The sequence below is a fragment of the Nipponia nippon genome, unplaced genomic scaffold, assembly GCF_047370975.1.
Source record: "Nipponia nippon isolate SJK-2023a ecotype South Korea unplaced genomic scaffold, ASM4737097v1 scaffold_9, whole genome shotgun sequence".
Classification (NCBI taxonomy): Eukaryota; Metazoa; Chordata; class Aves; order Pelecaniformes; family Threskiornithidae; genus Nipponia; species Nipponia nippon.
The window spans coordinates 5,967,738-5,982,028 of record NW_028262413.1 but is presented as its reverse complement, the minus strand read 5'-3'; the positions used below and the strand labels follow the sequence as shown (position 1 = coordinate 5,982,028).

The 14,291-nt window shown below is 45.1% G+C and overlaps 1 long non-coding RNA gene across 1 annotated transcript in view; it reads right to left on the bottom strand.

Moving 5' to 3' along the window:
- Window positions 1-582: 582 nt before the first annotated feature.
- Window positions 583-14,291, bottom strand: part of LOC148050077 (uncharacterized) — a 70,627-nt gene continuing 56,918 nt past the window's right edge. Inside the window, exons 4-5 of the long non-coding RNA XR_015701575.1 lie at window positions 4,344-4,410; window positions 583-1,029 (exon numbers count right to left, since the gene is read on the bottom strand). This is a non-coding gene — a long non-coding RNA (uncharacterized LOC148050077). The remainder of the gene's footprint in view (window positions 1,030-4,343; window positions 4,411-14,291) is intronic.

Genomic DNA, 14,291 nt, shown 5'->3' with positions numbered 1-14,291 from the left:
ACACAAGTGGGAAGTAGGTGTTGTGAACACTACACCAAAGTAGCTGAATTAGATGCTGCGCATCGAGGAGGAAATAGAGTACATGAATTTAAGACAAAAAGGGAGAAAAAGAAAAGCAAAAAAAGATCCTTTTGAATTAAGCCTTTTCTCACCTCTAACAAGGCTCTAGGAACAGCACTAATCAATCCAAATGACACTTTAGTGTGGAGATCTATTATATTCCTCAATGATCATATGGCTTTATATGTTATAATTTGGTTCTAAATTATGGCCTACATCAATTATAATTGAACACTGCTTCCCACTCTACAATCAGACTGTGATGAGAACAGAAAGGCAGTGGACATTAGAGGATTACTATCAGAACCACCTAATTTAATTAAGGAGGAGATTTATTAAAATGGTAACATTAACAGGTGTTTTATGAGACTAATAATTAATAAGGTTTCTGTAGAACATTTGTAAGAGAAATAGACAATATGCAGTGCCAGCAGAACTCCCTGTAATGGGATAACAATAAAGCATTACGAACTGTAGATCAGATATTATGATAATAATCTGATACTGTAAATTATGGTTTGAAGAGGATTAAATGCCATTACTGCAAATTAGTATTTATTTAAGCTCCAGCAGGCCTTTGCCTTTGTCTGGAGGAAAGGTGGGCTGCAGACAGGCTCTCCGGCACAGACACTTGCTGTCCTCCTGAATCCCACCATCAAGAGTTGACAACCTTGCTATCTGCCAACACAGCAATAATGCTGACAGTGTCCACCTGGGAAAACCGCAACAGGGCTGCGAGGAAGCACTTCATGCCGGGGAAGTCCAGCAACTCATTTTTGACCTTTTTGAAGTTACCTTCAAGCAGCTGAAAGCTGGCAGCCCCATGCTGCTCCCCAAGTTGCAGGTTCAGAGGTGTCCCCATGGGACAGGGGTCCACAGTGACTCCTGGGGCTCCAGCTGCCTCCCGGCACACAGGATAGCAGAGGCTGGCAACAGCGGTGGCTGTTCTCTCCCCTCCCGTCACAAATCCTGGAGGCACAGCAAGAGGTGAATCTCAGGAGCATGAGGAGAGAAAGGGGAAGGCGGGGTGGGAAACCAAGAGGGAGAAGCATGCTTTCATGGCAGAGAGCCACACCCCAGCTTGCTAAAGGAAGGAGTAGAGAGAAGATAGCCTCAGGGTCTTTTCTGGAAATGAGGGTGCTGAGGGACTTTGCCAGAGTTACTTGGCAATTTACAGCTTGTGTTAACACCTGGTGCTTTCTTAGCTCTAGGCTTAAAAAAGTGTTAGCCCAGCCCTGGTCCCAGCAGCCCCCCAGGTAAGAGAAGGGAGGCGGCTGTGGAACACACAGCTCTTTCTCTAAACCAGCTCCGATCCCTGACACAGTGATGGAAGAGGATATTAGCAGCGGGAAATTTTTTCAAGGCCAGTACTCTAATGAGCTCCTAAATAATGACTTTATCTTAGAGGCACACTCAATATTCATTCAGTATCACACTCAAACCATACCACTGCCTGACTTCAGTCAACAGAAAACGAGTCCAGAGCTACAGCTTGGAAACCAGCCCTCCGCTTTGGGAAGCAACGATGGGACACGGCACCCTCACCAGGCCGGGGGTGAGAGACTTCCCTGGCATGATGGAGGCTGGCTTGGGCCATGCTCCTCCTCCATCTGCTGCTCCTGGCTGAGCTTGCAGCAGCATTAGCTCCCACCACCCTGCATTGAGGCAAAGATGCCGGTGTGCCTGGCAGCTCAAGGGGCTGTTCATGCCACTCAGATGAGGTCTGAGCCAGCTATTTTTCCACTCTTAATTAGTATCTGATATCAACAACAAGCACAGAGTTTGCAGAGCAAATGAAATGGCCACTTAGTGTCAAAGTGGGTGTCACTTCCCCTCTCAGGTCCCGGGATGCTGGTTTTGGACCAGATCTCAGCTTCCAGTTTTTTCAGGGGTGGGTTTGATTTGCTTTTTAATCAGGCTGAGCCAAGGGGGAAGGTCTTCAGCTTTGCTCCTAGCACCCAGCCCCTACAGAGGCTCCACCACAAATTGCCACTGAACGGTTTTGGGTTACTCCAGACATGCCCATTAATCACAGTTTAGTTGCTGTGAATAGTTCTGGTTAGCACATCGCAACTGAAACAGTTTTGATCAAACTTTCCCTGGCTTTTGTCTCCAAGTTTTGGACCACAAACACCTTGGAGATTTATACCTATCCCCAACATGAAATATTGTCTCTGCGAGACCTTGGGAGACTCCTGCAGGAGACTATTTCCATTAACATTTCCCCAGTCCAGAAATGGACTCTGGGCCACAGGGGGTTTTTTTATGGTTTTGGGACACTTATGAGAGCAGATTAACCTGTCTTGACAGAGCAACCAGTTACCATCCAGCAGCCTCTGGAGCTCCCATATATCTACTTTCAAGTTTTATTTCATTTTTAGCATTCTCCTTTATTTGTGCATGCCTGCAGGGAGCAGAAACCCATGCCAGAGTGCCGCGAATACCCTGCACCCCCCACCAAATGCCTCATGGGCAGAGACAGAGAAACGCCTCCCATCAGCGCAGTGCTGCAGACTCAGGGGGTTCACAGCCCATAACGAAATCTCCATCCCATTTTCCAAGGGCAGGCCAGGACTCCCAGGCACTTTCAATGGACTCAGTCCCATGCCCAGCTCCCACTTCACTGACTGTGAATCCAAACCTCATAAGGTCCTTTGAAATTCCCACCTGTAAGTGGCACATATTTTGTGACTATTAATTAGTGAAATTCCTTCCATTTCACAGGAATGCTCTTTTCAATTGTTTTGTATTGTGGATCACATGAAGAATAGTCTGGGGTTTGCATTTGAACAAACATCATTTCCTTACCCTACACAAATAACCCATTCACATGTACAACCCAAATATTCATACTTGCTTTTAAAGGCTGCAGGCTGCACCCAGCGGTGCCAACAGCAGGCAGCTTGTTGGCTTCACAGGCATAGTACAGGGCTAGAAGAAATACAGGTGATAGATTTCAAAGGGGAAAAGGGACACACAGTCTATTCCCTCCCTGCAAGGGAGATCCTCTGGGCCAATTGGATAAAACTGTTGCAAAAGCAAAGCCTGCTTTCTTCCCTGGTACTGCTATTTAAATCACTTCTATGGGATGCCACTGTCAGTCACTGAGTTTTAATATTACCACAGCAGCATTACAGGAGAATGAGTGCTGAATCAATAAAAAATTAAGGAAATACAGTTTTTATTACACAGTGATATTTGGAATTGATCCCTTAGGCTTTCCAGTCGCCTCGGTTTTGTTTTATACGCCAGTGGATAGAGTGTTGTGCAAAGTAGTTTGAATGCAGGAACCAATCAGTCGTAATCTAATTTTAAATGGACCACAAGCAAACTGAGAAAATAAAGACAGGCAGGGGCATCATGTTGACAGATGTGCCTATGGTATATTATATCTCTGCTCTGCCTAACTAGGAAAAATACTCTCTTAAATTGTTTTATCTATGTATAATGCCAATAACAAGAACAATAGAGGGGGAACTTGGTTTCTGCAGGGACACAAAGAATAATTTACAGAAAAAAAATGTGAAAAGATAAAATATCATCATCTCTTCTTGGCCTCACTTGTAAAATGCTAAACTAACAGCCAATAAGCATATGAAAAGCATAGAATAAGCAGCACGGATGTTTCACTTGTTCAAGTTAACAAGGATTTCTCTCTGAGGCCAAAATCCAATTGTTCCTCTGACTCCTCCAGCAAAGGGGCCACAATTTGCCTTGAGGAATTGTGGATGAACAAAGAGATTGTGATAATCAGCAGGTAGTTACATATAGCACAGCACATAGCTTTCTGCAACTTCACCTCACACTGCAGTCCTAATTAATTTCAACTGCTTTCACCTGCTATTTGCAATTATGATTTTCCCTTTCATTTCTACCACCATGAGCTCCTACAGTTGACCAATCCCTCCCTGCTTAATCCAGCTTGCATTACTCCACGAAGCAGGTCCTTAAATCACAACCTCCTCATTGCTCCCAGTGCTGCAAGACAGCAGCACTGAACCGCCAGCTGTGCTCCCCACAGCCAAAATCTGACTCCCCCAAGTAGCAAGTCCTTAGTCTCAGCTTAATACGTTTGAGTACTTGAAGCTTCAGCCACTGTTTTTTTTTTCCTCTGGGAGGGATGATGGTCTCTACAAGGGGTCCATCTTCCACCTGCCAACCACCAAGGGTGATTTGCCCACATATCAGAAATTAATGCTGAAGTGCCTTAGTGTGCCTTTAGACCCAACCCCTTCCGAAGCCAGCAGCTTTCTTTGGTCCTTCACTGAATTTGCACCTTTTACCTCTTTATCGAATCACCCATCGCTGTAATTCCTGCTCTGTCCTGACTCAAACTGCTGTGTTTGCTTCCTAAACACAAAGAAAAAACAGAATTAGAGGCTTGTCTATAAATTTAAGACCCAGTTAGTATAGGGTGTTACCACAGTGCATTAAGAGCCGTCACTCTGAGACCCCTCCAGACCTCCTGAAATACATCTACTGTAATATGCAGAAGAAGTTACATTACCACAGGGGCTCAACTTCAGGAAACAGTTTAGAAACTGATAGTTTTCTAACACAAAAAAATATAGCAGTTACATTGAGGTAGTTCAACAGTCAATCTCTGTGGATGAAAAAATAGATAAAGAGAATGAATCACCAACATATATATTCATCATGGCTTCACTACTAGTAATCACAACCACATTTCATTTTTCTCTCCAGATACTAGCTTGACCATTAATGCTGACTGCTGGTACTCTGAAAAACTGACAAGCCAAAACAGAAACTGAAAATGCTTTTGAGGCAAACAAAGTGTGAGCAAATGCAGGAGGTAAGAGAAAAAAAAAACCTACAACCATGAAAGAAGGTTTCTTTAGTTAAAATGGAAAAATATCCAGTTAAAATGCAAGCTGTAAAAATAATCTAAAAATTCAATCACAAATGGAAAAAATGGCTATGATCTCAAGGAGCATAAATCAGCAACAAAGAAAAGCAGATAATTTGAAAAAGGAACCTAAAGGTATCAATGGAAAATCTATAACTTGTAGAATAATAAAAATATGGAAATTTAATATAATAGCATGACATTAAATCCCAGCAAGGTTGCAGATTTCATAATACATAAGGATAGAAAAATTGTCAAGCATCAAGCAGAAAATGCAGAAATAAACAGCAAACATTTCTGTTCTGTATTTAAAAGGATGGAGAATTTGTTCATCTTTTACAGCAAGATAGCAACACTTTCTATTCCAACAGTAACAGATTTTAAACAGCCATTAAATGTAAACATTTAAGTGGGAGATTGAATAACTTGCTCTCCAGACTATTAAAACAATTGATAAAGATCTCTCCGAAACAGCCATGTTCCTTTCAAACCATCTGCATTCAATGAGGAAGCCTCGAAGGAACCTCAAGAAATTCAGGATCACCCCAGTACTGAGAAGGTTACACAGGGTGACCACAGCATGTACTCCCCTGCACCCACAGGCTGGGTTCTCACCCGCAATCCTCCCCAGATCAACGAGAAAAGGCATTGCTACATTATTTCTTGGCTTTGAAAACTCTTTGCTGTCAATTTGATTTCCCTGTTCTCCAGCCCACCATGGAGGATGCTATTTGTTAAATGGATCCTACTTGAGAGTCTGTGAATACATTTTGATTGGATTTGATTATCACATATAAACCTCAGAGGACTTGGGCTGGCCAGGAATATAAATACAATTATTAGCAGTAACAAACATTAAGCAAAGCTGCACTGGCTCACTGCAAAACGCTCTTCAAGGCCCAGCCAAACAACTGCTTTCACTGTGCTTTCCTGCCCACCGTTTGTGCAGCAGATGCTCTGCGGAGGAAAAGCCGTACCACCTTCACCCAGAGTCTGAGTTTGACTTTCCTATGCATTTGCCCTCTTGCTTAAGTTATGCCAGCCCATCTGCAGGCATAGCTAATCCTCTCGTTAGCTAGCAACTGGTAGCTCAGCTCTGCTCCGCTGTGCTTAGCATTATACAGATCAGCCAAGTATTGATGTGGCATCACTGAGGAGAATCCAGATTGGTTTTTTCCCATGCTTCCTCCTTTTGAAACTTGAAATACATGCTGGAAATAATTTCAAGGGCTGCTGAGCATTGCCACTGGGGGAATGCAAGGGGCTTTCAACATGAAGACTAAAAGACAGTTGGAAATTTGCAAGTGGTTGCCTTTGAAATTAGATTTTGAGGCTAAATTCAAAGAAGCCCCTGTAGCTTGTCCCAATCCCTGCAAATACACGCGGCGCTTCTGACAGAGGCTAACAAAAGCTCTTCTCTCTCACTGGGTCCAGCCCACTGTGTCTTATCGCAGAGCCTTAGCCCAAGTGAAAGCACCCAGCCGACAGGCCGTGGGTGGGGTTGGCATCAGCGTTGGATCAGCATCAGCATCAGCCAGGGGAGGCCAAGCCAGCACTGCAAACTCACAGCAGTGCCGGCAAAGCCGCTCCGAGAGGAAGGTGCAGGTCAGCTCACGTTTGCTCAATGTGGAAACTGAAGTCCAGATTTCTTCAAAGCAAACTCAACGGCAGAGCCTGGATAGGGAGAGCTCACCTACGGCATCTGTCCCACCAGGTCCTGGATCACTAGGAGACAACCACGAGCCACCAGACACTGGTGCACATCTTATGATGTTATTTACCATCTGTGTTTCAGCAGCACACAGAGGTCTCCAACAGGAGCCAGACCTGCTTCTGTTGTGCCCTTTTCATGATAAAATCCTTCCACAAAGCATTAGCACTCAAATTAGCCAAAGTGGACCAGAAGTATTATAAACCCACTGGTACAGCAGGAAAAAAGAAAAAAAAAAGATTAGGAACTTGCTAAAGTGCACAGAAGTCATCTGTGGCAGAAACAAACTGAAGCCAGGTATCCTCAGCTTCAAGCTCAGATGCTCCCTACAATCCATTTATCCAATTTGCCCTCTGCTCCTCAGCCCTCTGAGGCACGATAGCGCTACGTCTTCATAAATAAAGAAAAGTGGCATTGTATCAGAAGAGGATCTGGTAGGAACAGTCTTTGTACAGCACGTTGTGTTTCACTCTTGGTACTAGTTTCCATTCCATAATATATTTTTAAATGATAAATTTCCACATTTTGTCTTCCTGTAACCTAAACGTAGCTTGGCGACATCTGCTTCCGTGCCATCTCCACTTTCACACAACAAGCGAAGGAGACGTGCCAAGTCATCCTCATGGTGAGGTCACTTAATTTTGGTTTGTAAAGCCAAATCTCCTGCGATCTCCATAATTACCAATCAATTTTACATAAATAGCAAAATTAAGCCCCATTATTCTCATTTACCACAAAATTAAAGGAATTAATTAAACATGGGAAAAGTGCTGATGTCTGCCAAATTGTTACTTCCAACAGATAAAAACAAATTCAGGAATGATATGCAGACAGGAGAAGAAAATCAGCTTTCCATCCAGCAACTCAGTGAACTATTGCAACGAAGACTGTAAATAACAATCAGCGTGCCAGGCTTCTCTATCTGAACACTGGGACAAGAAAGACACAGTCTTTGTTATTGAGGAAAAAAGAATTCTGAAACAATCCCCCTGTTTTTGTTTTTGCAAAACAGAAAAGGCCCTGGGGACTGGTAACAACAGGCTTCAACAAGAATGGTTCTTTCAAACTTTGATTTGTCAAAGGACTGCTGCTCTGTAATTATCATGAATGGTTTTAGCTAAACATCTCAAAGGAACAAAAGAGGGTGCAAACATTTGGAGACAAATTGTGACCACAGGAAATCTTTGCAGGTGGCTGAATAATAGTGGGGAGAGAGACTTTCCAAAGTGCAAGAGCCAGGGTTGGAAAAATAGGGAAAAACTGAACAAAGCATTGAAGAGCTTTGAAACTCCAGCGTCTTCTCCTGTCCTAATGAAGATGCATCAACAGGCTGGTTCTAAAGTTACAGTCATAAGACAAATGCATTACTGCAAGCAGTGTTTGAAAGACACTTGCAATTACAGCTGCTCTGAAACAATGAAATATATACTGTTCCTTAAATAAACTGAAAAAATGATAACCTCTTTTAACTGTCGTGGTATAGTAGAAAGATCTTCATATCTTCCTTAATGAGATTTTTATTGCCAGTGTAAATTTGTCTTGAACTGAATTTTTGTCTTGGGAACTCTGAATTATGTTATACCGAGTTGTTCCTGGTAAGCACGCAGGCTTGCACACATTTTTTGCTGTGAAAATGGCTCCTTCTGGCAAACTGAAAGCAATTGAAGCTCAATTTAATTAGCTGCCTTCTGTAAATATGCCATTATTCTTCTAGCTCAGTGCCGGAGTTATATTTACAAAGGGAACAGATAGCAATAATTATTTTGGGCAGTAGTTAGTCAGTATTAGTTAATGCCTGAGTGTAATTGAGAGGAAATTAAGACAAGTGTAGTCTTTGGGGGGGAAAGAAAAGAATATATCAGTCTACATCAGTATAGACACTGCACCTGTATGTTCCTTCTTGGGCTGGAATAGGTAGAAAGTTTTAGCTAAAAGCGCAAACATTTACCCTGTGCTCTGGAACCAGAGAGGGTTAACGATAATCACCTTACATTTTCGTTCATTAAAGATGTGGTGGGTTTTTTAAATAACTCTTGCCAACCTTCTTCTCTGAGATTCTATCAGCTTTTCAAGTTACAGTCCCATGAACAAACAGCCATGGCCATATTACTCCTCGCCGAGGAAAGGAGCACTGAGCCAAGCAGCTCAGAAAGCTGCAGCAGAGGATCCACAGCTTGAAGATGACAAGTTACTTGGAAAGGTTTTGCAGGCAGTGTCTGACAGCCCCTGCATGGCTCAGGGCAAGGGAACCTATTCCAGTGACATTTTCATGCATCTCTGAAATAAGATAATACTTTCCAGTGCCTGTCTTACAAGCAAACATGATTCTTCAAACTAAGCAACTGCCCCATAGCCCTTTTCATGGGTTTGGATACATTATTCAAACTAACTCTCTGAACAGATTAGTTTAATTGCGTCGCTATGTAGATGCTTCTATTTAGAATTAAAGAGCCCTTAATTCAATTTACCTTAATCCACTTTCAAAGTAAATTATAGCAAATGAAGACTTCACTAATTCTGAATGATTGTTCACACTTTAGGTTAAATGCAGTTTAACTAATTCTCTTTAAATGTATGTAGCCACTTAATTTTCATTACTTTCCCTTTATGTCACCACAACACGTTCCCTCTTCTTTGGGCTTGCAAGTGTCAAACCCTAAGTGAAATACTAAAAAGTGAGTCAGATACTGCATTCCTTGATACAGCAAAAGTTCTCGAATAGAATCACAGAATGGTTTGGGTTGGAAGGGACCTTCAAGATCATCTGGTTCCAACCCCCCTGCCATGGGCAGGGACACCTTCCACCAGACCAGGTTGCTCAAAGCCCCGTCCAGCCTCTCCTTGAATACTCCCAGGGATGGGGCATCCACAGCTTCTCTGGGCAACCTGTTCCAGTGCCTCACCACCCGCATAGTGAAGCATTTCTTCCTTAGATCTAATCTAAATCTACCCTCTTTCCATTTAAAGCCATTACCCCTTGTCCTATCACTACCTGCCCTTATAAAAAGTCCCTCTCCAGCTTCCCTGTAGGCCCCCTTCAGGTACTGAAGGCTGCTATAAGGTCTCCCCAGAGCCTTCTCTTCTCCAGGCTGAACAACCCCAACGCTCTCAGCCTGTCCTCATAGGAGAGGTGCTCCAGCCCACTGATCATCTTCATGGCCCTCCTCTGGGCTCGCTCCAACAGGTCCATGTCCTTCTTATGTTGGGGGCCCCAGAGCCGAACGCGGTACTCCAGGTGGGGTCTCACAAGAGCAGAGTAGAGGGGCAGAATCACCTCCCTTGACCTGCTGGTCATGCTTCATTTGATGCAGCCCAGGATACGGTTGGCTTTCTGGGCTGCAAGCGCACATTGCTGGGTCCTGGTGAGCTTCTCATCAACCAACAGCCCCAAGTCCTCCTCCTCAGCGTGGCTCTCAATCCATTCTCTGCCCAGCCTGTATTTGTGCTTGGGATTGCCCCAACCCATGCGCAGGACCTTGCACCTGGCCTTGTTGAACTTCATGAGGTTCACGCGGACCCACCTCTCCAGCCTGTCAAGGTCCCTCTGGATGGCATCCCTTCCTTCCAGCGTGCCGACTGCACCGCGCAGCTTGGTGTCGTCAGCAAACTTGCTGTGGGTGCACTCAATCCCACTGTCCATGTCACCGACAAAGACGTTAACCAGCGCCAGTCCTAATACCGACCCCTGAGGAACGCCACTCGTCACTGGTCTCCACTTGGACATCGAGCCATTGACCGCAACTCTTTGAATGCGACCAATCCAGCCAATTCCTTACCCACCGAGTGGTCCATCCGTCAAATCCATATCTCTCCAATTTAGAGACAAGGATGTCGTGCAGCACAGTGTCAAATGCTTCGCACAAGTACAGGTAGATGATGTCGATTGCTCTTCCCTGATCCACCAACGCTGTAACCCCGTCATAGAAGGCCACCAAATTTGTCAGGCACAATTTGCCCTTAGTGAAGCCACTTTGGCTGTCACCAATCACCTCCTTGTTTTCCATGTGCCTTACCATAGTTTCCAGGTGAATCTGCTCCATGATCTTGCTGGGCACAGAGGTGAGGCTGACTGGTCTGTAGTTCCGCAGGTCTTCCTTTTTTCCCTTTTTAAAAATGGGGGTTAGGTTTCCCCTTTTCAAGGTAGTGGGAACTTCACTGGACTGCCACGACTTCTCAAATATGATGGATAGTGGCTTAGCAACTTCACCCACCAGTTCCCTTAGGACCTGCAGATGCATCTCATCAGGTCCCACAGACTTGTGCACCTTCAGGTTCCTAGATGGTCTCAAACCTGATCTTCTATAGTGGGCAGTTCTTCATTCTCCTAGTCCCTGCCTCTGCCTTCTGTGACTTGGGTAGTGTGGCTTGAGCATTTGCTGGTGAACACTGGGGCAAAAAAGTCATTGAGTCCCTCAGCCTTCTCCACATCCTGAGTAACCAGGTCTCCCGTTTCCTTCCAGAGAGGGCCCATATTTTCCCTGGTCTTCCTTTCATCACTGACATACTTATAGAAGCTTTTCCTGTTGCCCTTGATGTCCCTGGCCAGATTTAATTCTATCAGGGCTTTAGCTTTCCTAACCTGATCTCTGGCTGCTCGGACAACCTCTCTGTATTCCTCCCAGGCTATCTGTCCTTGCTTCTACCCTCTGTAGGCTTCCTTTTCATGTTTGAGTTTGTCCAGGAGCTCCATGCAGGCCTCCTGGTGTTTTTGCCTGACTTCCTCTTTGTTGGGATGCATCGCTCCTGAGCTTGGAGGAGGTGATCCTTGAATACTGACCAGCTTTCTTGGGCCCCTCTTCTCTCCACAGCTTTATCCCATGGTACTCTACCAAGCAGATCCCTGAAGGGGCCAAAGTCTGCTCTCCTGAAGTCCAGGGTAGCGAGCTTGCTGTGCATCCTCCTCGGTGCCCTAAGGATCTTGAACTCCACCATTTCATGGTCACTGCAGCCAAGGCTGCCCTTGAGCTTCACATTCTCCACCAGCCCCTCCTTGTTGGTGAGAACAAGGTCCAGCATAGCACCTCTCCTTGTTGGCTCCTCTATCACTTGGAGAAGGAAGTTGTCATCAGCACATTCCAGGAACCTCCTGGATTGCTTATGCCCTGCTGTCCCTTCAACAGATCTTGGGGTGGTTGAATAAATTTAGAGGAATTTTTTTTGTAGAAGCGTTACCAAATTGGCCCCGCTGTTTCCATGCTGGAAGTAGTTGTCAATGGACGTTGTAGGGCAAGGATGGTTTTGAGATTAACTTATTGCACAAAGCAATAGAAGACAGTGTTTTGAGATTCACATTTCCAACAAAAGCGCTCTCTGCCATACTGGACAAGCCCAGCAGGTATGTGACAGCGGAGGATTGTGCCTGGGTCATCAGCATCAACCTTGCTGGGATTTTGCACTGACAGCTGCTGTGCTAAATGGCTTCTGGCTTCAGGGCTCAATCGCTTTCTGTGCTGCCTTGCATGATGGAGAAGCTCCCTCCCTGGTCCTCATTCTCCTCTAAGACAGGGTCAGGACCCACTTATTTTCACCTGCTCACTGCCCATCCAAGTCGTTGGCTCAGGATCCTTCAATGTGGCCACAAGCAACATGGAGAACATTGGGAACCTGGGCCACAATACACGCACAGTGCCTCCCCACAGGAGCCCAGGGCTTGCACAGGTAAGTCATGCCAGCCGTACCCCTCTCCCCGCTGCCCCCAGGCAAAGGTGGGATGCACCAGGGCTCACAGCACCCTTCTCCCAAATGCAGTGCTGTCCACAGCCTTCCTTTAAACTTGTCTTGAAATCATGGGTTTCTCACTGTGCTTAATGGTTGGTTAATCAACATCACTGTAAGCAAATGCACAACACTACCTAATCTGCAGGTGGAAAGTTAATGGGGTTTGAGAAGCAAGACACTGACAAGCCAGAAAGTACCTAAGCTCCATTGGTGCTACTAACTCCTGTGCTATTTGCACACCATACAGAGCTCTCCAGCAAATCAAAGGACCCCCAGGGTACCTATTCAACAAGGAACAAATTCTCACTTCAGCCATTATGTAAATGAAATGCTAAAAATGTTTTTTTGTTCCTCTGAGGTATTAGTACTACTAATGTGAAGTGCACAAACTTCATAATCAAGTAAAATATTATCTTGTGGTACTTGCAAAGTGCCAGAAGTTTATGGACTACATCTCTGCAAGGCTCGCAATGCTCACAGAGATTTAGATGTCCTTTTGCCAAAGTTCAGACAAAAAGCATTTTCATAATTTAAAATTCTCTTGTAAGGCGGGGTGGGAAATGGCATGCATCTGGCATGTAGCTACTTAGAAATGAAGAGTTAGTACAATAACAATAAAAAAAGATCTAGTGTATCTGAGCACACATGGTTTCTCCTTTGTGTAACTTATGATTTCAGAGCGCCCTGCCAAAGCTGAGCTGAACTATGAATACCAACTATTTTAGTCTTCAAGAGTTATAGTGCAGGAAATTCACATCTCTGTATTCTTTCCCCTAGCTGTCACTCAGGCTGCTCCTTGTGAAAGACCTGAATCCAAAAGTCAGCTTTGGACATTAATTTGACAGCAGATGGATCAGATAGATTGGACCCCCATTCAAGCAGTACAAAGCTGGAATACATTGCCGCAGTGCATACTGAATTGCTGTAGTGCCCAATTTATAGCACAGCAGCCTCCGTTTGCACTGGCTAGCGGCACCACCGCTCCACGGGCTGGTGAGGGTCTGTCCCAGGGTACTGCACACCCACAGGCTCTCACAGACGCATTCACCCTGATGGGCATGACAGCCATGCTCTGCAGTGAGCCATGCGCAGCACAAGGGTCGTGGGAAATCAGTAAAAAGTGTCACTTTCATCGAAGCACCAAACTCCAACCCAACAGCAGACTACAGAGAACTGCCTCTGAACAAAGCCTCATCTGCTCTTGTGGCTTCCACCTGTTGACAAAGCTGATAAAACATCCAAGACAGATCCTCAAGAACCAGCTGATACTCTAACTGGATCATCTCTCCCAGAAAATACATTCACCACACCCAGCATACCACTAATTTAAGTTTCTTCCCTGCATCCAACTTTAACCAGAGCCCTTAGTAATAAAACTGAGTGCTACAGCTATACTCAGCAGACACAAAAGCAGTCCTAAGCAAGTGTCATCAACACTGACCCAAGTGTGCACCATGTCAAAATATTACAGTCCACCAGCCACACTTGGAAGTTTGGCTCTAGCCTCCACAAAGAGCACTGAGAGCAGGCGTAAGGTGTTCTAGCATTGAGAAAGGAGATGCAGAGACTGGGACACAGAGCACAGGAGGCAATCCTATTCACTCCAGGCGTTGGCATCTGTTCAGCCTCAGGTGAGACTCCAAGGGAGGAGCAGGTGGTGAAGAATGGAGCACTGGATCCAAATGATACACCTGAAGATGACAGATAGAGATCCTCGCTCCCTGGGAAGATGAATGGCAGCTGGGGGTGCGGATGAGGCTAAGGGGCTGGGGATGGTGAAGGACATGGGGTAAGGTTTCCAGAGAGGGAGGCTAGGACAGAGTACGGAGTGGGTTTCAAAATCAGGACATAGACCTGATGGAAAGACGAAAAAGGATTCAGAGCAGGTAGCGGGTTGAACCAGAAGCAGCAGGGGCACAAGCCTGACCCAGCTGC